Raw genomic sequence first — 18,692 nt, 5'->3', positions numbered from 1 at the left:
GCCAAGACAGATGACCTACCCTTGGTTCACAACAGAGGTAAACGACATGGGAAACATTCTGAAGCCCAACGTGGTGGGAAAACCCTTGCAACCAAATGGCATGGGATCCATTCCACTGCCCATGGTGGAGGAGAACACCATTGCACCAATGGGGTCAACTGCAGTGGTACCTGGCACATTCACACTAGGGCCCGTCAGGACGTGACCTCGGAGAAACAGTGAGGCCCGGGGTCTTCTAGAAGCAATGTGTGACCCACAGCCATGCAATAAGAGAACCCAGCCAACGCCTAGACACTGACCGCGTATGACTCTCTGGCCTGTGCCAGGCACCGGATACCACAGTCTGGATGCACCAGCGCGTGGCAGTGAAAATGACCCCGCACCACACACCTCACCCGCCTTTAAATCTATAGCCTTTCCTTGGCAGCCGACTCCCTTTTTTCCGCGGTTGTGCCCAGTGACCTCCGGGAGGAGCTGCAAACCTCAGGGAACGCTATGTGGGCCAGGTTTAGTAAAGATGTTGGGCTGGACTCAGGAACACCCTCACACCTTCAACACAGGGGGAACGTGGACAGACAGGGACAAAACACCCCACGACCTCCAAATCAGCCCCCATGAGGAAGACACCATACTGTGCCACAAAGGCAACCATTCACTAGCATAGGGACCCGCCATGAAGTAAATCGACCAAGGAGGGGAGAAAGGCGGGACAGTCCACAGAAGTTCTCCCGTGTTCCCTCTCTACACGTGCTCCAAATGCTCCTGAGGGGATATCAAAAAGTGTTCCTGGAAGCCTATGGCCTCTGTCAATCTGTCCACCCACAAGTAGAATGTGGGCTTAGCCAGCCATTTCATGTGTCTTTATAGGTAGCCTTGCCCTTCCCTCTCCACCGGGATCCCAAACGTGTCATGGAAAGATGCCAGAGCCACCCCTCACCAAAGAAGCTTGCTGTGACTTATCTTGACTAAGGCATTTTCTAGCTGTTCACACAGCACACACAAGCCGGAAACAACCCGAGGAGGAGCCATCAGCTTGGCCAACCGCCTGGGGACAATGGCCCATTGATTTCTCCCCTCATCATGAGAAACCTAAACTGCATCTGGTCTCCCAAGCAGAACATGACAAAGAGCCAGCCCTAGGCCAGGAATCCTGCTCTGACCCTGAGCATAGACTTCTCTTTCCGTGAGGGCACAAGGCAACGAGTAGCCGGTGGCGGCGGCCTGTAGAACTCAAATGCAGTCGATAGGACCACCAACGGTTCACGCTTCCTTTCCTAGCCGCGTGCTCGTCCGTGGCAGGGGACAGAAGTCCTGGCTCGACCAAGGAACCCAGAGACGGCACGCTGTCCCTAGCCTTCCCACCTGGATTGGCATCCCAGGCTCCTTTCCCAATGGCTCTTCTCCCCATGAGACGGCCACAACCCTCCACTCGAACAACGTGGCTGTACACACACACGGCAGCAAACGCAACCTCAACCTCTCCCTACTTTCCTTTTGGGAGCCACGTGCTGGACCTCAGTTCCGATGAGGAGACGGTAGGGTTTCTCACTCATTTTGTTCAGATTTCCAAGGAATGCATTTGTGGGGGTCATCATCGATCCAAGCACATGCTCAAACGCCGGACATGCAAAGTTGCAGATTCCACAAGGGACGGCCAGTGAGCTGAATCATGTCAGCATACAGAAGCGGCCAGATCTGAGCCATGGGGCAGGAAATGCAGCCAGTTCTCAGGTCATCGAAGCTCATGTTCCCCAGGAAAAAGACAGAAGATGAGGCTGTAGCACCGGTTTTCAGTTCCCGTGGCCAAACCTCTAGGTTTTAGCAAAGAAGTGCCACTTACCGCAACAAGGTTTAAACCAGGATCCTCATGGAATGTGCGCCAACACCCCTGCGAGACTCCTCCTCCTCCCTTCACCAGGTATTATGGATGATACGGATGGCCCCAGGCTGCTCTGCTGCTGGGAGTCCGGCCCTGGCAGTCCACCTGGCTCGGGCTGAGAGAACACACGCGTGCCTGAGGATGGTGCACGGGCGCACCGAGGGAAAGGGCGATACCATCTAGTGATGCGTGCTCTATATCCCCTCAACATTTCATTTGCTGCCCATCGTGCCTGGGTGTCCGCACGTAAATGTGAAAGCAATGTGGCGTAGACGCCTTCACGGCGTGCCGCCATCAGGACAAAGAGCCCCGCTGTCCAACAACACCCTGGCCTCGGGCCCTGCAATTCCTCTCCTGAGCACTCTCCCCTCCATCACAGCTAAAGGATGTCTTCCGGAAACCCTGAGACACGCTCAGGGCAACTGTGCCTCCTCAGACTAAGAGCCAGTGACCTTTGGGGAACACACCAACTCTAAGCACACATGGCTCCACACAGTGGACGCGCCCGGAAGATCAAGAGATCTTCCACAAGGGAAGGGCACACGGCCGAATATGACGGCCTCCACCAAAAGCGGCTCATAGGGACCCACGACAAAGGGCACGTGAGGAACACCTGGGCTAATCAAGGCAGACTCACCAGCAGGCATACTTCCTGGCCTGCTGTTAGGACAGACGACCTACCCTTGTCGTACACACAAAGGTAATGGCATGGGAACCATTACGATGCCCAACGTGGCGGGGCAAACTGTTGCAGCAATTGGGTCTCTTGCAGTGCTGCCTGGCACTTTCACACTCTGGGTCCGTCAGTGACGTGACCTCGGTGAAACCGTGAGGCCCAGGTCCTCTAGAAGCAACGTGTTACCTACAGCCGCGCAACAAGAGAACCCGGCCAACAGCCTAGACACCTGAACCGGTATGACTTCTCTGGACTGTGGCCAGGCACGCCGTACACCACAGTCTCAAAGCACCAGCGGGTGGCAGGAGAAAAGATCCCCGCACCACACATCCTCTCGGGCCCGGAAACCTGTAGCCTTTCCTTGGCAGCCGACTCCCTTTCCGCGTGGTTTTGCCCAATGACCTCCGGGAAGGTCTGCAATCCTCAGGACTGCTAGGTGGGCTGGGTGTAGTACCGATGCAGGGCTGTACTGAGGAACACCTTCACATCTTCAACACAGGGAGAACGTGGACAGACAGGGACAAAACACCCCACGGCCTCCAAATCAGCCCCCATGAGAAGACACCATACTGTGCCACGAAGGCAACCATTCCCTGGCACAGGGACCCGCCATGAAGTAAATTGACCAAGGAGGGGAAACAAGCGAGACACGCCACAGATGTGCTCCCGTGTTCCCTCTCTACACTTGCCTCCAAATGTCCCTGAGGGAATACCAAAAGTGTTCCCGGAAGCCTATGACCACCATCGATCTATCCACCCACCAGTAAACCTGTGGGATTAGCCAGCCATCTCTCGTGTCTTCTTCATTCGCCTTGCCCTCCTCTCTCCACCGGATCCCAACGTGTCAGGGAAAGATGCCAGAGCCACCCTCACCAAAGAAGCTTGCTGTGACTTATCTTCACTAAGGCATTTTCTAGCCCTTTCACACACAGCACACACAAGCCAGACACAACCCGAGGAGGAGCCCTTAGCTTGGCCAACCTCCCGGTGGCAATGGCCCATTGGATTTCTCCCTTATCAGGAGAAACCTAAACTGCATCTGGTCTCCCAAGCAGAACATGGCAAAGAAGCCTGCCCTAGGCCAGGAATCCTGCTCTGACCCTGAGCCTACAGACTTCCGTTTCTTTGCGGGCACAAGGCAACGAGTAGCCGGTGGCGGAGGCCTGTAGAACTCAAGGGCAGGCGACCGGACCACCAAGGGCTCACGCTTCCTCTCCTACCCGAATGCTGAACCGTGGCAGGGGACAGCAGTCCTGGCTAGACCAAGGAACCCACAGACGGCACGCTCTCCCTAGCCTTCCCTCCTGGATTGGCATCCCAGGCTCCTTTCCCAATGCCTCTTCTCCCCATCAGACGGCCACAAGCCTCAACTTAAACAGCGTGGCTGTGGACACCCACGGGAGCAAATGCAACGCGAACCTCTCCCTACTTTCCTTTTGGGAGCCACGTGTTGGACCTCAGTTCCAAGGAGGAGACGGCAGGGATTTCTCACTCATTTTGTTCAGATTTCCAAGGAATGCATTTGTGGAAGTCATCGTCGAGCCAAGCACATGCTCAAACGCTGGACATGCAAACTTGCAGATTCCACCACGGTACGGACAGCGAGCTGAATCACGTCAGCATACGGCAGTGAACAAAGCAAAGCCATTGGGGAAGGAAATGCAGCCAGTTCTCAGGGCATCGAAGCTCGGGTTCCCATGGAAAAGGCCAGAAGGTGAGGGTGTAGCCCCGTTGCACATGTTCCCTTGGTCAAACCTCTAGGTTTTAGGAAAGAGGTGCTACTTACCGCAACAAGGGTTAAACCAGGATCCTCATGGAATGCGGGCCAACACCCCTGTGAGGCTCCTCCTCCTCACTTCACCGGGTGTCAGGGATTATACAGATGGTCCCAGGTTGATCTGCTGCTGGAATTCCTTTCTTGGCATTCCACCTGGCTCGGGGTGAGAGAACACATGCGTCCTATAGGAGGGTGCACGGGTGCACCGAGCGAAAGGGCGATGTCCCTCAGTGATGCGTGCTCTGTCTCCCCTCGACATGTAATTTGCTGCAGATCTTGCCTGTGGGTCCGCAGGGAAACGTGAAAGCAACATAGAGCTGACGCCTTCAGAGGGTGCGGCCATCAGGACATAGAGCACCGCTGTCCAAAATCCCCTGGTCTCGGGCACTGCAATTCCACTCCTGAGTGCTCTCCCATCCACCACAGCAGAAGGATGTCTTCCTAAACCCCTGAGACACCCTCTGGGCAACTGTGGCCCCTCAGACTAAGAGCCGGTGCCATCTAGGGGAACACGCCCGCCCTTGGCACATATTCTTCCACACAAGTGCCACGCTCTTACGGGGAAGAGATCTTCCACAAGGGAAGGGGCCTTGGCCGAATATGACGGCCTTCATCAAAAGCAGCTCGAAGGGAACCGTGACAAAGGGCACGTGAGGAACACCTGGACTGATCAAGGGAGACTCACCAGTAGGCACACTTCCTGAGCTGCTGCCAAGACAGATGACCTACCCTTGGTTCACACACAGAGGTAATGACATGGGAAACATTCTGAAGCCCAACGTGGTGGGGAAACCCTTGCAACCAAATGGCATGGGAGCCATTCCAATGCCCATTGTGGCGGAGAACACCATTGCACCAATGGGGTCAACTGCAGTGGTACCTGGCACATTCACACTCCGGGCCCGTCAGTGACGTGACCTCGGAGAAACAGTGAGGCCCGGGTCTTCTAGAAGCAATGTGTGACCCACAGCCATGCAATTAAGAGAACCCAGCCAACAGCCTAGACACCTGAACCGCTATGACTCGTCTGGCCTGTGGCCAGGCACACCGGATACCACAGTCTGGATGCACCAGCGCGTGGCAGTGAAAATGACCCCCGCACCACACACCCTCACCCGCCTTTAAATCTATAGCCTTTCCTTGGCAGCCGACTCCTTTTTTCCGCATGGTTGTGCCCAGTGACCTCCGGGAGGAGCTGCAAACCTCAGGGAACGCTATGTGGGCCAGGTTTAGTAAAGATGTTGGGCTGGACTCAGGAACACCCTCACACCTTCAACACAGGGGGAACGTGGACAGACAGGGACAAAACACCCCACGACCTCCAAATCAGCCCCATGAGAAGACACCATACTGTGCCACAAAGGCAACCATTCACTAGCATAGGGACCCGCCATGAAGTAAATCGACCAAGGAGGGGAGAAAGGCGGGACAGTCCACAGAAGTTCTCCCGTGTTCCCTCTCTACACGTGCCTCCAAATGCTCCTGAGGGGATATCAAAAGTGTTCCTGGAAGCCTATGGCCTCTGTCAATCTGTCCACCCACAAGTAGACATGTGGGCTTAGCCAGCCATTTCATGTGTCTTTATAGGTAGCCTTGCCCTTCCCTCTCCACCGGGATCCCAACGTGTCATGGAAAGATGCCAGAGCCACCCCTCACCAAAGAAGCTTGCTGTGACTTATCTTGACTAAGGCATTTTCTAGCCTGTTCACACAGCACACACAAGCCGGAAACAACCCGAGGAGGAGCCATCAGCTTGGCCAACCGCCCGGGGACAATGGCCCATTGGATTTCTCCCCTCATCATGAGAAACCTAAACTGCATCTGGTCTCCCAAGCAGAACATGACAAAGAGCCAGCCCTAGGCCAGGAATCCTGCTCTGACCCTGAGCATAGACTTCTCTTTCCGTGAGGGCACAAGGCAACGAGTAGCCGGTGGCGGCGGCCTGTAGAACTCAAATGCAGTCGATAGGACCACCAACGGTTCACGCTTCCTTTCCTAGCCGCGTGCTCGTCCGTGGCAGGGGACAGAAGTCCTGGCTCGACCAAGGAACCCAGAGACGGCACGCTGTCCCTAGCCTTCCCACCTGGATTGGCATCCCAGGCTCCTTTCCCAATGGCTCTTCTCCCCATGAGACGGCCACAACCCTCCACTCGAACAACGTGGCTGTACACACACACGGCAGCAAACGCAACCTCAACCTCTCCCTACTTTCCTTTTGGGAGCCACGTGCTGGACCTCAGTTCCGATGAGGAGACGGTAGGGTTTTCTCACTCATTTTGTTCAGATTTCCAAGGAATGCATTTGTGGGGGTCATCATCGATCCAAGCACATGCTCAAACGCCGGACATGCAAAGTTGCAGATTCCACCAAGGGACGGCCAGTGAGCTGAATCATGTCAGCATACAGAAGCGGCCAGATCTGAGCCATGGGGCAGGAAATGCAGCCAGTTCTCAGGTCATCGAAGCTCATGTTCCCCAGGAAAAAGACAGAAGATGAGGCTGTAGCACCGGTTTTCAGTTCCCGTGGCCAAACCTCTAGGTTTTAGCAAAGAAGTGCCACTTACCGCAACAAGGTTTAAACCAGGATCCTCATGGAATGTGCGCCAACACCCCTGCGAGACTCCTCCTCCTCCCTTCACCAGGTATTATGGATGATACGGATGGCCCCAGGCTGCTCTGCTGCTGGGAGTCCGGCCCTGGCAGTCCACCTGGCTCGGGCTGAGAGAACACACGCGTGCCTGAGGATGGTGCACGGGCGCACCGAGGGAAAGGGCGATACCATCTAGTGATGCGTGCTCTATATCCCCTCAACATTTCATTTGCTGCCCATCGTGCCTGGGTGTCCGCACGTAAATGTGAAAGCAATGTGGCGTAGACGCCTTCACGGCGTGCCGCCATCAGGACAAAGAGCCCCGCTGTCCAACAACACCCTGGCCTCGGGCCCTGCAATTCCTCTCCTGAGCACTCTCCCTCCATCACAGCTAAAGGATGTCTTCCGGAAACCCTGAGACACGCTCAGGGCAACTGTGCCTCCTCAGACTAAGAGCCAGTGACCTTTGGGGAACACACCAACTCTAAGCACACATGGCTCCACACAGTGGACGCGCCCGGAAGATCAAGAGATCTTCCACAAGGGAAGGGCACACGGCCGAATATGACGGCCTCCACCAAAAGCGGCTCATAGGGACCCACGACAAAGGGCACGTGAGGAACACCTGGGCTAATCAAGGCAGACTCACCAGCAGGCATACTTCCTGGCCTGCTGTTAGGACAGACGACCTACCCTTGTCGTACACACAAAGGTAATGGCATGGGAACCATTACGATGCCCAACGTGGCGGGGCAAACTGTTGCAGCAATTGGGTCTCTTGCAGTGCTGCCTGGCACTTTCACACTCTGGGTCCGTCAGTGACGTGACCTCGGTGAAACCGTGAGGCCCAGGTCCTCTAGAAGCAACGTGTTACCTACAGCCGCGCAACAAGAGAACCCGGCCAACAGCCTAGACACCTGAACCGGTATGACTTCTCTGGACTGTGGCCAGGCACGCCGTACACCACAGTCTCAAAGCACCAGCGGGTGGCAGGAGAAAAGATCCCCGCACCACACATCCTCTCGGGCCCGGAAACCTGTAGCCTTTCCTTGGCAGCCGACTCCCTTTCCGCGTGGTTTTGCCCAATGACCTCCGGGAAGGTCTGCAATCCTCAGGGACTGCTAGGTGGGGGGTGTAGTACCGATGCAGGGCTGTACTGAGGAACACCTTCACATCTTCAACACAGGGAGAACGTGGACAGACAGGGACAAAACACCCCACGGCCTCCAAATCAGCCCCCATGAGAAGACACCATACTGTGCCACGAAGGCAACCATTCCCTGGCACAGGGACCCGCCATGAAGTAAATTGACCAAGGAGGGGAAACAAGCGAGACACGCCACAGATGTGCTCCCGTGTTCCCTCTCTACACTTGCCTCCAAATGTCCCTGAGGGAATACCAAAAGTGTCCCGGAAGCCTATGACCACCATCGATCTATCCACCCACCAGTAAACCTGTGGGATTAGCCAGCCATCTCTCGTGTCTTCTTCATTCGCCTTGCCCTCCTCTCTCCACCGGGATCCCAACGTGTCAGGGAAAGATGCCAGAGCCACCCCTCACCAAAGAAGCTTGCTGTGACTTATCTTCACTAAGGCATTTTCTAGCCCTTTCACACAGCACACACAAGCCAGACACAACCCGAGGAGGAGCCCTTAGCTTGGCCAACCTCCCGGTGGCAATGGCCCATTGGATTTCTCCCCTTATCAGGAGAAACCTAAACTGCATCTGGTCTCCCAAGCAGAACATGGCAAAGAAGCCTGCCCTAGGCCAGGAATCCTGCTCTGACCCTGAGCCTACAGACTTCCGTTTCTTTGCGGGCACAAGGCAACGAGTAGCCGGTGGCGGAGGCCTGTAGAACTCAAGGGCAGGCGACCGGACCACCAAGGGCTCACGCTTCCTCTCCTACCCGAATGCTGAACCGTGGCAGGGGACAGCAGTCCTGGCTAGACCAAGGAACCCACAGACGGCACGCTCTCCCTAGCCTTCCCTCCTGGATTGGCATCCCAGGCTCCTTTCCCAATGCCTCTTCTCCCCATCAGACGGCCACAAGCCTCAACTTAAACAGCGTGGCTGTGGACACCCACGGGAGCAAATGCAACGCGAACCTCTCCCTACTTTCCTTTTGGGAGCCACGTGTTGGACCTCAGTTCCAAGGAGGAGACGGCAGGGATTTCTCACTCATTTTGTTCAGATTTCCAAGGAATGCATTTGTGGAAGTCATCGTCGAGCCAAGCACATGCTCAAACGCTGGACATGCAAACTTGCAGATTCCACCACGGTACGGACAGCGAGCTGAATCACGTCAGCATACGGCAGTGAACAAAGCAAAGCCATTGGGGAAGGAAATGCAGCCAGTTCTCAGGGCATCGAAGCTCGGGTTCCCATGGAAAAGGCCAGAAGGTGAGGGTGTAGCCCCGTTGCACATGTTCCCTTGGTCAAACCTCTAGGTTTTAGGAAAGAGGTGCTACTTACCGCAACAAGGGTTAAACCAGGATCCTCATGGAATGCGGGCCAACACCCCTGTGAGGCTCCTCCTCCTCACTTCACCGGGTGTCAGGGATTATACAGATGGTCCCAGGTTGATCTGCTGCTGGAATTCCTTTCTTGGCATTCCACCTGGCTCGGGGTGAGAGAACACATGCGTCCTATAGGAGGGTGCACGGGTGCACCGAGCGAAAGGGCGATGTCCCTCAGTGATGCGTGCTCTGTCTCCCCTCGACATGTAATTTGCTGCAGATCTTGCCTGTGGGTCCGCAGGGAAACGTGAAAGCAACATAGAGCTGACGCCTTCAGAGGGTGCGGCCATCAGGACATAGAGCACCGCTGTCCAAAATCCCCCTGGTCTCGGGCACTGCAATTCCACTCCTGAGTGCTCTCCCATCCACCACAGCAGAAGGATGTCTTCCTAAACCCCTGAGACACCCTCTGGGCAACTGTGGCCCCTCAGACTAAGAGCCGGTGCCATCTAGGGGAACACGCCCGCCCTTGGCACATATTCTTCCACACAAGTGCCACGCTCTTACGGGGAAGAGATCTTCCACAAGGGAAGGGGCCTTGGCCGAATATGACGGCCTTCATCAAAAGCAGCTCGAAGGGAACCGTGACAAAGGGCACGTGAGGAACACCTGGACTGATCAAGGGAGACTCACCAGTAGGCACACTTCCTGAGCTGCTGCCAAGACAGATGACCTACCCTTGGTTCACACACAGAGGTAATGACATGGGAAACATTCTGAAGCCCAACGTGGTGGGGAAACCCTTGCAACCAAATGGCATGGGAGCCATTCCAATGCCCATTGTGGCGGAGAACACCATTGCACCAATGGGGTCAACTGCAGTGGTACCTGGCACATTCACACTCCGGGCCCGTCAGTGACGTGACCTCGGAGAAACAGTGAGGCCCGGGTCTTCTAGAAGCAATGTGTGACCCACAGCCATGCAATTAAGAGAACCCAGCCAACAGCCTAGACACCTGAACCGCTATGACTCGTCTGGCCTGTGGCCAGGCACACCGGATACCACAGTCTGGATGCACCAGCGCGTGGCAGTGAAAATGACCCCCGCACCACACACCCTCACCCGCCTTTAAATCTATAGCCTTTCCTTGGCAGCCGACTCCCTTTTTCCGCATGGTTGTGCCCAGTGACCTCCGGGAGGAGCTGCAAACCTCAGGGAACGCTATGTGGGCCAGGTTTAGTAAAGATGTTGGGCTGGACTCAGGAACACCCTCACACCTTCAACACAGGGGGAACGTGGACAGACAGGGACAAAACACCCCACGACCTCCAAATCAGCCCCCATGAGAAGACACCATACTGTGCCACAAAGGCAACCATTCACTAGCATAGGGACCCGCCATGAAGTAAATCGACCAAGGAGGGGAGAAAGGCGGGACAGTCCACAGAAGTTCTCCCGTGTTCCCTCTCTACACGTGCCTCCAAATGCTCCTGAGGGGATATCAAAAGTGTTCCTGGAAGCCTATGGCCTCTGTCAATCTGTCCACCCACAAGTAGACATGTGGGCTTAGCCAGCCATTTCATGTGTCTTTATAGGTAGCCTTGCCCTTCCCTCTCCACCGGGATCCCAACGTGTCATGGAAAGATGCCAGAGCCACCCCTCACCAAAGAAGCTTGCTGTGACTTATCTTGACTAAGGCATTTTCTAGCCTGTTCACACAGCACACACAAGCCGGAAACAACCCGAGGAGGAGCCATCAGCTTGGCCAACCGCCCGGGGACAATGGCCCATTGGATTTCTCCCCTCATCATGAGAAACCTAAACTGCATCTGGTCTCCCAAGCAGAACATGACAAAGAGCCAGCCCTAGGCCAGGAATCCTGCTCTGACCCTGAGCATAGACTTCTCTTTCCGTGAGGGCACAAGGCAACGAGTAGCCGGTGGCGGCGGCCTGTAGAACTCAAATGCAGTCGATAGGACCACCAACGGTTCACGCTTCCTTTCCTAGCCGCGTGCTCGTCCGTGGCAGGGGACAGAAGTCCTGGCTCGACCAAGGAACCCAGAGACGGCACGCTGTCCCTAGCCTTCCCACCTGGATTGGCATCCCAGGCTCCTTTCCCAATGGCTCTTCTCCCCATGAGACGGCCACAACCCTCCACTCGAACAACGTGGCTGTACACACACACGGCAGCAAACGCAACCTCAACCTCTCCCTACTTTCCTTTTGGGAGCCACGTGCTGGACCTCAGTTCCGATGAGGAGACGGTAGGGTTTTCTCACTCATTTTGTTCAGATTTCCAAGGAATGCATTTGTGGGGGTCATCATCGATCCAAGCACATGCTCAAACGCCGGACATGCAAAGTTGCAGATTCCACCAAGGGACGGCCAGTGAGCTGAATCATGTCAGCATACAGAAGCGGCCAGATCTGAGCCATGGGGCAGGAAATGCAGCCAGTTCTCAGGTCATCGAAGCTCATGTTCCCCAGGAAAAAGACAGAAGATGAGGCTGTAGCACCGGTTTTCAGTTCCCGTGGCCAAACCTCTAGGTTTTAGCAAAGAAGTGCCACTTACCGCAACAAGGTTTAAACCAGGATCCTCATGGAATGTGCGCCAACACCCCTGCGAGACTCCTCCTCCTCCCTTCACCAGGTATTATGGATGATACGGATGGCCCCAGGCTGCTCTGCTGCTGGGAGTCCGGCCCTGGCAGTCCACCTGGCTCGGGCTGAGAGAACACACGCGTGCCTGAGGATGGTGCACGGGCGCACCGAGGGAAAGGGCGATACCATCTAGTGATGCGTGCTCTATATCCCCTCAACATTTCATTTGCTGCCCATCGTGCCTGGGTGTCCGCACGTAAATGTGAAAGCAATGTGGCGTAGACGCCTTCACGGCGTGCCGCCATCAGGACAAAGAGCCCCGCTGTCCAACAACACCCTGGCCTCGGGCCCTGCAATTCCTCTCCTGAGCACTCTCCCTCCATCACAGCTAAAGGATGTCTTCCGGAAACCCTGAGACACGCTCAGGGCAACTGTGCCTCCTCAGACTAAGAGCCAGTGACCTTTGGGGAACACACCAACTCTAAGCACACATGGCTCCACACAGTGGACGCGCCCGGAAGATCAAGAGATCTTCCACAAGGGAAGGGCACACGGCCGAATATGACGGCCTCCACCAAAAGCGGCTCATAGGGACCCACGACAAAGGGCACGTGAGGAACACCTGGGCTAATCAAGGCAGACTCACCAGCAGGCATACTTCCTGGCCTGCTGTTAGGACAGACGACCTACCCTTGTCGTACACACAAAGGTAATGGCATGGGAACCATTACGATGCCCAACGTGGCGGGGCAAACTGTTGCAGCAATTGGGTCTCTTGCAGTGCTGCCTGGCACTTTCACACTCTGGGTCCGTCAGTGACGTGACCTCGGTGAAACCGTGAGGCCCAGGTCCTCTAGAAGCAACGTGTTACCTACAGCCGCGCAACAAGAGAACCCGGCCAACAGCCTAGACACCTGAACCGGTATGACTTCTCTGGACTGTGGCCAGGCACGCCGTACACCACAGTCTCAAAGCACCAGCGGGTGGCAGGAGAAAAGATCCCCGCACCACACATCCTCTCGGGCCCGGAAACCTGTAGCCTTTCCTTGGCAGCCGACTCCCTTTCCGCGTGGTTTTGCCCAATGACCTCCGGGAAGGTCTGCAATCCTCAGGGACTGCTAGGTGGGCTGGGTGTAGTACCGATGCAGGGCTGTACTGAGGAACACCTTCACATCTTCAACACAGGGAGAACGTGGACAGACAGGGACAAAACACCCCACGGCCTCCAAATCAGCCCCCATGAGAAGACACCATACTGTGCCACGAAGGCAACCATTCCCTGGCACAGGGACCCGCCATGAAGTAAATTGACCAAGGAGGGGAAACAAGCGAGACACGCCACAGATGTGCTCCCGTGTTCCCTCTCTACACTTGCCTCCAAATGTCCCTGAGGGAATACCAAAAGTGTTCCCGGAAGCCTATGACCACCATCGATCTATCCACCCACCAGTAAACCTGTGGGATTAGCCAGCCATCTCTCGTGTCTTCTTCATTCGCCTTGCCCTCCTCTCTCCACCGGGATCCCAACGTGTCAGGGAAAGATGCCAGAGCCACCCCTCACCAAAGAAGCTTGCTGTGACTTATCTTCACTAAGGCATTTTCTAGCCCTTTCACACAGCACACACAAGCCAGACACAACCCGAGGAGGAGCCCTTAGCTTGGCCAACCTCCCGGTGGCAATGGCCCATTGGATTTCTCCCCTTATCAGGAGAAACCTAAACTGCATCTGGTCTCCCAAGCAGAACATGGCAAAGAAGCCTGCCCTAGGCCAGGAATCCTGCTCTGACCCTGAGCCTACAGACTTCCGTTTCTTTGCGGGCACAAGGCAACGAGTAGCCGGTGGCGGAGGCCTGTAGAACTCAAGGGCAGGCGACCGGACCACCAAGGGCTCACGCTTCCTCTCCTACCCGAATGCTGAACCGTGGCAGGGGACAGCAGTCCTGGCTAGACCAAGGAACCCACAGACGGCACGCTCTCCCTAGCCTTCCCTCCTGGATTGGCATCCCAGGCTCCTTTCCCAATGCCTCTTCTCCCCATCAGACGGCCACAAGCCTCAACTTAAACAGCGTGGCTGTGGACACCCACGGGAGCAAATGCAACGCGAACCTCTCCCTACTTTCCTTTTGGGAGCCACGTGTTGGACCTCAGTTCCAAGGAGGAGACGGCAGGGATTTCTCACTCATTTTGTTCAGATTTCCAAGGAATGCATTTGTGGAAGTCATCGTCGAGCCAAGCACATGCTCAAACGCTGGACATGCAAACTTGCAGATTCCACCACGGTACGGACAGCGAGCTGAATCACGTCAGCATACGGCAGTGAACAAAGCAAAGCCATTGGGAAGGAAATGCAGCCAGTTCTCAGGGCATCGAAGCTCGGGTTCCCATGGAAAAGGCCAGAAGGTGAGGGTGTAGCCCCGTTGCACATGTTCCCTTGGTCAAACCTCTAGGTTTTAGGAAAGAGGTGCTACTTACCGCAACAAGGGTTAAACCAGGATCCTCATGGAATGCGGGCCAACACCCCTGTGAGGCTCCTCCTCCTCACTTCACCGGGTGTCAGGGATTATACAGATGGTCCCAGGTTGATCTGCTGCTGGAATTCCTTTCTTGGCATTCCACCTGGCTCGGGGTGAGAGAACACATGCGTCCTATAGGAGGGTGCACGGGTGCACCGAGCGAAAGGGCGATGTCCCTCAGTGATGCGTGCTCTGTCTCCCCTCGACATGTAATTTGCTGCAGATCTTGCCTGTGGGTCCGCAGGGAAACGTGAAAGCAACATAGAGCTGACGCCTTCAGAGGGTGCGGCCATCAGGACATAGAGCACCGCTGTCCAAAATCCCCTGGTCTCGGGCACTGCAATTCCACTCCTGAGTGCTCTCCCATCCACCACAGCAGAAGGATGTCTTCCTAAACCCCTGAGACACCCTCTGGGCAACTGTGGCCCCTCAGACTAAGAGCCGGTGCCATCTAGGGGAACACGCCCGCCCTTGGCACATATTCTTCCACACAAGTGCCACGCTCTTACGGGGAAGAGATCTTCCACAAGGGAAGGGGCCTTGGCCGAATATGACGGCCTTCATCAAAAGCAGCTCGAAGGGAACCGTGACAAAGGGCACGTGAGGAACACCTGGACTGATCAAGGGAGACTCACCAGTAGGCACACTTCCTGAGCTGCTGCCAAGACAGATGACCTACCCTTGGTTCACACACAGAGGTAATGACATGGGAAACATTCTGAAGCCCAACGTGGTGGGGAAACCCTTGCAACCAAATGGCATGGGAGCCATTCCAATGCCCATTGTGGCGGAGAACACCATTGCACCAATGGGGTCAACTGCAGTGGTACCTGGCACATTCACACTCCGGGCCCGTCAGTGACGTGACCTCGGAGAAACAGTGAGGCCCGGGTCTTCTAGAAGCAATGTGTGACCCACAGCCATGCAATTAAGAGAACCCAGCCAACAGCCTAGACACCTGAACCGCTATGACTCGTCTGGCCTGTGGCCAGGCACACCGGATACCACAGTCTGGATGCACCAGCGCGTGGCAGTGAAAATGACCCCCGCACCACACACCCTCACCCGCCTTTAAATCTATAGCCTTTCCTTGGCAGCCGACTCCCTTTTTTCCGCATGGTTGTGCCCAGTGACCTCCGGGAGGAGCTGCAAACCTCAGGGAACGCTATGTGGGCCAGGTTTAGTAAAGATGTTGGGCTGGACTCAGGAACACCCTCACACCTTCAACACAGGGGGAACGTGGACAGACAGGGACAAAACACCCCACGACCTCCAAATCAGCCCCCATGAGAAGACACCATACTGTGCCACAAAGGCAACCATTCACTAGCATAGGGACCCGCCATGAAGTAAATCGACCAAGGAGGGGAGAAAGGCGGGACAGTCCACAGAAGTTCTCCCGTGTTCCCTCTCTACACGTGCCTCCAAATGCTCCTGAGGGGATATCAAAAGTGTTCCTGGAAGCCTATGGCCTCTGTCAATCTGTCCACCCACAAGTAGACATGTGGGCTTAGCCAGCCATTTCATGTGTCTTTATAGGTAGCCTTGCCCTTCCCTCTCCACCGGGATCCCAACGTGTCATGGAAAGATGCCAGAGCCACCCCTCACCAAAGAAGCTTGCTGTGACTTATCTTGACTAAGGCATTTTCTAGCCTGTTCACACAGCACACACAAGCCGGAAACAACCCGAGGAGGAGCCATCAGCTTGGCCAACCGCCCGGGGACAATGGCCCATTGGATTTCTCCCCTCATCATGAGAAACCTAAACTGCATCTGGTCTCCCAAGCAGAACATGACAAAGAGCCAGCCCTAGGCCAGGAATCCTGCTCTGACCCTGAGCATAGACTTCTCTTTCCGTGAGGGCACAAGGCAACGAGTAGCCGGTGGCGGCGGCCTGTAGAACTCAAATGCAGTCGATAGGACCACCAACGGTTCACGCTTCCTTTCCTAGCCGCGTGCTCGTCCGTGGCAGGGGACAGAAGTCCTGGCTCGACCAAGGAACCCAGAGACGGCACGCTGTCCCTAGCCTTCCCACCTGGATTGGCATCCCAGGCTCCTTTCCCAATGGCTCTTCTCCCCATGAGACGGCCACAACCCTCCACTCGAACAACGTGGCTGTACACACACACGGCAGCAAACGCAACCTCAACCTCTCCCTACTTTCCTTTTGGGAGCCACGTGCTGGACCTCAGTTCCGATGAGGAGACGGTAGGGTTTTCTCACTCATTTTGTTCAGATTTCCAAGGAATGCATTTGTGGGGGTCATCATCGATCCAAGCACATGCTCAAACGCCGGACATGCAAAGTTGCAGATTCCACCAAGGGACGGCCAGTGAGCTGAATCATGTCAGCATACAGAAGCGGCCAGATCTGAGCCATGGGGCAGGAAATGCAGCCAGTTCTCAGGTCATCGAAGCTCATGTTCCCCAGGAAAAAGACAGAAGATGAGGCTGTAGCACCGTTTTCAGTTCCCGTGGCCAAACCTCTAGGTTTTAGCAAAGAAGTGCCACTTACCGCAACAAGGTTTAAACCAGGATCCTCATGGAATGTGCGCCAACACCCCTGCGAGACTCCTCCTCCTCCCTTCACCAGGTATTATGGATGATACGGATGGCCCCAGGCTGCTCTGCTGCTGGGAGTCCGGCCCTGGCAGTCCACCTGGCTCGGGCTGAGAGAACACACGCGTGCCTGAGGATGGTGCACGGGCGCACCGAGGGAAAGGGCGATACCATCTAGTGATGCGTGCTCTATATCCCCTCAACATTTCATTTGCTGCCCATCGTGCCTGGGTGTCCGCACGTAAATGTGAAAGCAATGTGGCGTAGACGCCTTCACGGCGTGCCGCCATCAGGACAAAGAGCCCCGCTGTCCAACAACACCCTGGCCTCGGGCCCTGCAATTCCTCTCCTGAGCACTCTCCCCTCCATCACAGCTAAAGGATGTCTTCCGGAAACCCTGAGACACGCTCAGGGCAACTGTGCCTCCTCAGACTAAGAGCCAGTGACCTTTGGGGAACACACCAACTCTAAGCACACATGGCTCCACACAGTGGACGCGCCCGGAAGATCAAGAGATCTTCCACAAGGGAAGGGCACACGGCCGAATATGACGGCCTCCACCAAAAGCGGCTCATAGGGACCCACGACAAAGGGCACGTGAGGAACACCTGGGCTAATCAAGGCAGACTCACCAGCAGGCATACTTCCTGGCCTGCTGTTAGGACAGACGACCTACCCTTGTCGTACACACAAAGGTAATGGCATGGGAACCATTACGATGCCCAACGTGGCGGGGCAAACTGTTGCAGCAATTGGGTCTCTTGCAGTGCTGCCTGGCACTTTCACACTCTGGGTCCGTCAGTGACGTGACCTCGGTGAAACCGTGAGGCCCAGGTCCTCTAGAAGCAACGTGTTACCTACAGCCGCGCAACAAGAGAACCCGACCAACAGCCTAGACACCTGAACCGGTATGACTTCTCTGGACTGTGGCCAGGCACGCCGTACACCACAGTCTCAAAGCACCAGCGGGTGGCAGGAGAAAAGATCCCCGCACCACACATCCTCTCGGGCCCGGAAACCTGTAGCCTTTCCTTGGCAGCCGACTCCCTTTCCGCGTGGTTTTGCCCAATGACCTCCGGGAAGGTCTGCAATCCTCAGGGACTGCTAGGTGGGCTGGGTGTAGTACCGATGCAGGGCTGTACTGAGGAACACCTTCACATCTTCAACACAGGGAGAATGTGGACAGACAGGGACAAAACACCCCACGGCCTCCAAATCAGCCCCCATGAGAAGACACCATACTGTGCCACGAAGGCAACCATTCCCTGGCACAGGGACCCGCCATGAAGTAAATTGACCAAGGAGGGGAAACAAGCGAGACACGCCACAGATGTGCTCCCGTGTTCCCTCTCTACACTTGCCTCCAAATGTCCCTGAGGGAATACCAAAAGTGTTCCCGGAAGCCTATGACCACCATCGATCTATCCACCCACCAGTAAACCTGTGGGATTAGCCAGCCATCTCTCGTGTCTTCTTCATTCGCCTTGCCCTCCTCTCTCCACCGGGATCCCAACGTGTCAGGGAAAGATGCCAGAGCCACCCCTCACCAAAGAAGCTTGCTGTGACTTATCTTCACTAAGGCATTTTCTAGCCCTTTCACACAGCACACACAAGCCAGACACAACCCGAGGAGGAGCCCTTA

At 55.7% G+C, this 18,692-nt stretch overlaps 7 non-coding genes across 7 annotated transcripts; all 7 read right to left on the bottom strand.

Annotated features, from left to right (window-relative positions):
• Window positions 1-1,510: 1,510 nt before the first annotated feature.
• LOC117310737 (small nucleolar RNA SNORD116) lies at window positions 1,511-1,601 on the bottom strand. The gene has a single exon (XR_004524781.1). It is a non-coding gene; the product is annotated as a small nucleolar RNA SNORD116 (small nucleolar RNA).
• A 2,406-nt stretch (window positions 1,602-4,007) lies between these two features.
• On the bottom strand, window positions 4,008-4,099 carry LOC117310757 (small nucleolar RNA SNORD116). The gene has a single exon (XR_004524801.1). It is a non-coding gene; the product is annotated as a small nucleolar RNA SNORD116 (small nucleolar RNA).
• Window positions 4,100-6,563: 2,464 nt separating this feature from the next.
• LOC117310735 (small nucleolar RNA SNORD116) lies at window positions 6,564-6,655 on the bottom strand. Its single transcript, XR_004524779.1, has one exon. It is a non-coding gene; the product is annotated as a small nucleolar RNA SNORD116 (small nucleolar RNA).
• Window positions 6,656-9,060: 2,405 nt separating this feature from the next.
• Window positions 9,061-9,152, bottom strand: LOC117310756 (small nucleolar RNA SNORD116). Its single transcript, XR_004524800.1, has one exon. It is a non-coding gene; the product is annotated as a small nucleolar RNA SNORD116 (small nucleolar RNA).
• A 2,466-nt stretch (window positions 9,153-11,618) lies between these two features.
• Window positions 11,619-11,710, bottom strand: LOC117310734 (small nucleolar RNA SNORD116). The gene has a single exon (XR_004524778.1). It is a non-coding gene; the product is annotated as a small nucleolar RNA SNORD116 (small nucleolar RNA).
• A 2,408-nt stretch (window positions 11,711-14,118) lies between these two features.
• Window positions 14,119-14,210, bottom strand: LOC117310755 (small nucleolar RNA SNORD116). Its single transcript, XR_004524799.1, has one exon. It is a non-coding gene; the product is annotated as a small nucleolar RNA SNORD116 (small nucleolar RNA).
• A 2,465-nt stretch (window positions 14,211-16,675) lies between these two features.
• On the bottom strand, window positions 16,676-16,767 carry LOC117310733 (small nucleolar RNA SNORD116). Its single transcript, XR_004524777.1, has one exon. It is a non-coding gene; the product is annotated as a small nucleolar RNA SNORD116 (small nucleolar RNA).
• Window positions 16,768-18,692: the final 1,925 nt, after the last annotated feature.

The sequence above is a fragment of the Tursiops truncatus genome, unplaced genomic scaffold (assembly GCF_011762595.2).
Source record: "Tursiops truncatus isolate mTurTru1 unplaced genomic scaffold, mTurTru1.mat.Y mat_scaffold_137_arrow_ctg1, whole genome shotgun sequence".
NCBI lineage: Eukaryota > Metazoa > Chordata > Mammalia > Artiodactyla > Delphinidae > Tursiops > Tursiops truncatus.
This window is presented reverse-complemented; position numbering and strand designations above follow the sequence as displayed.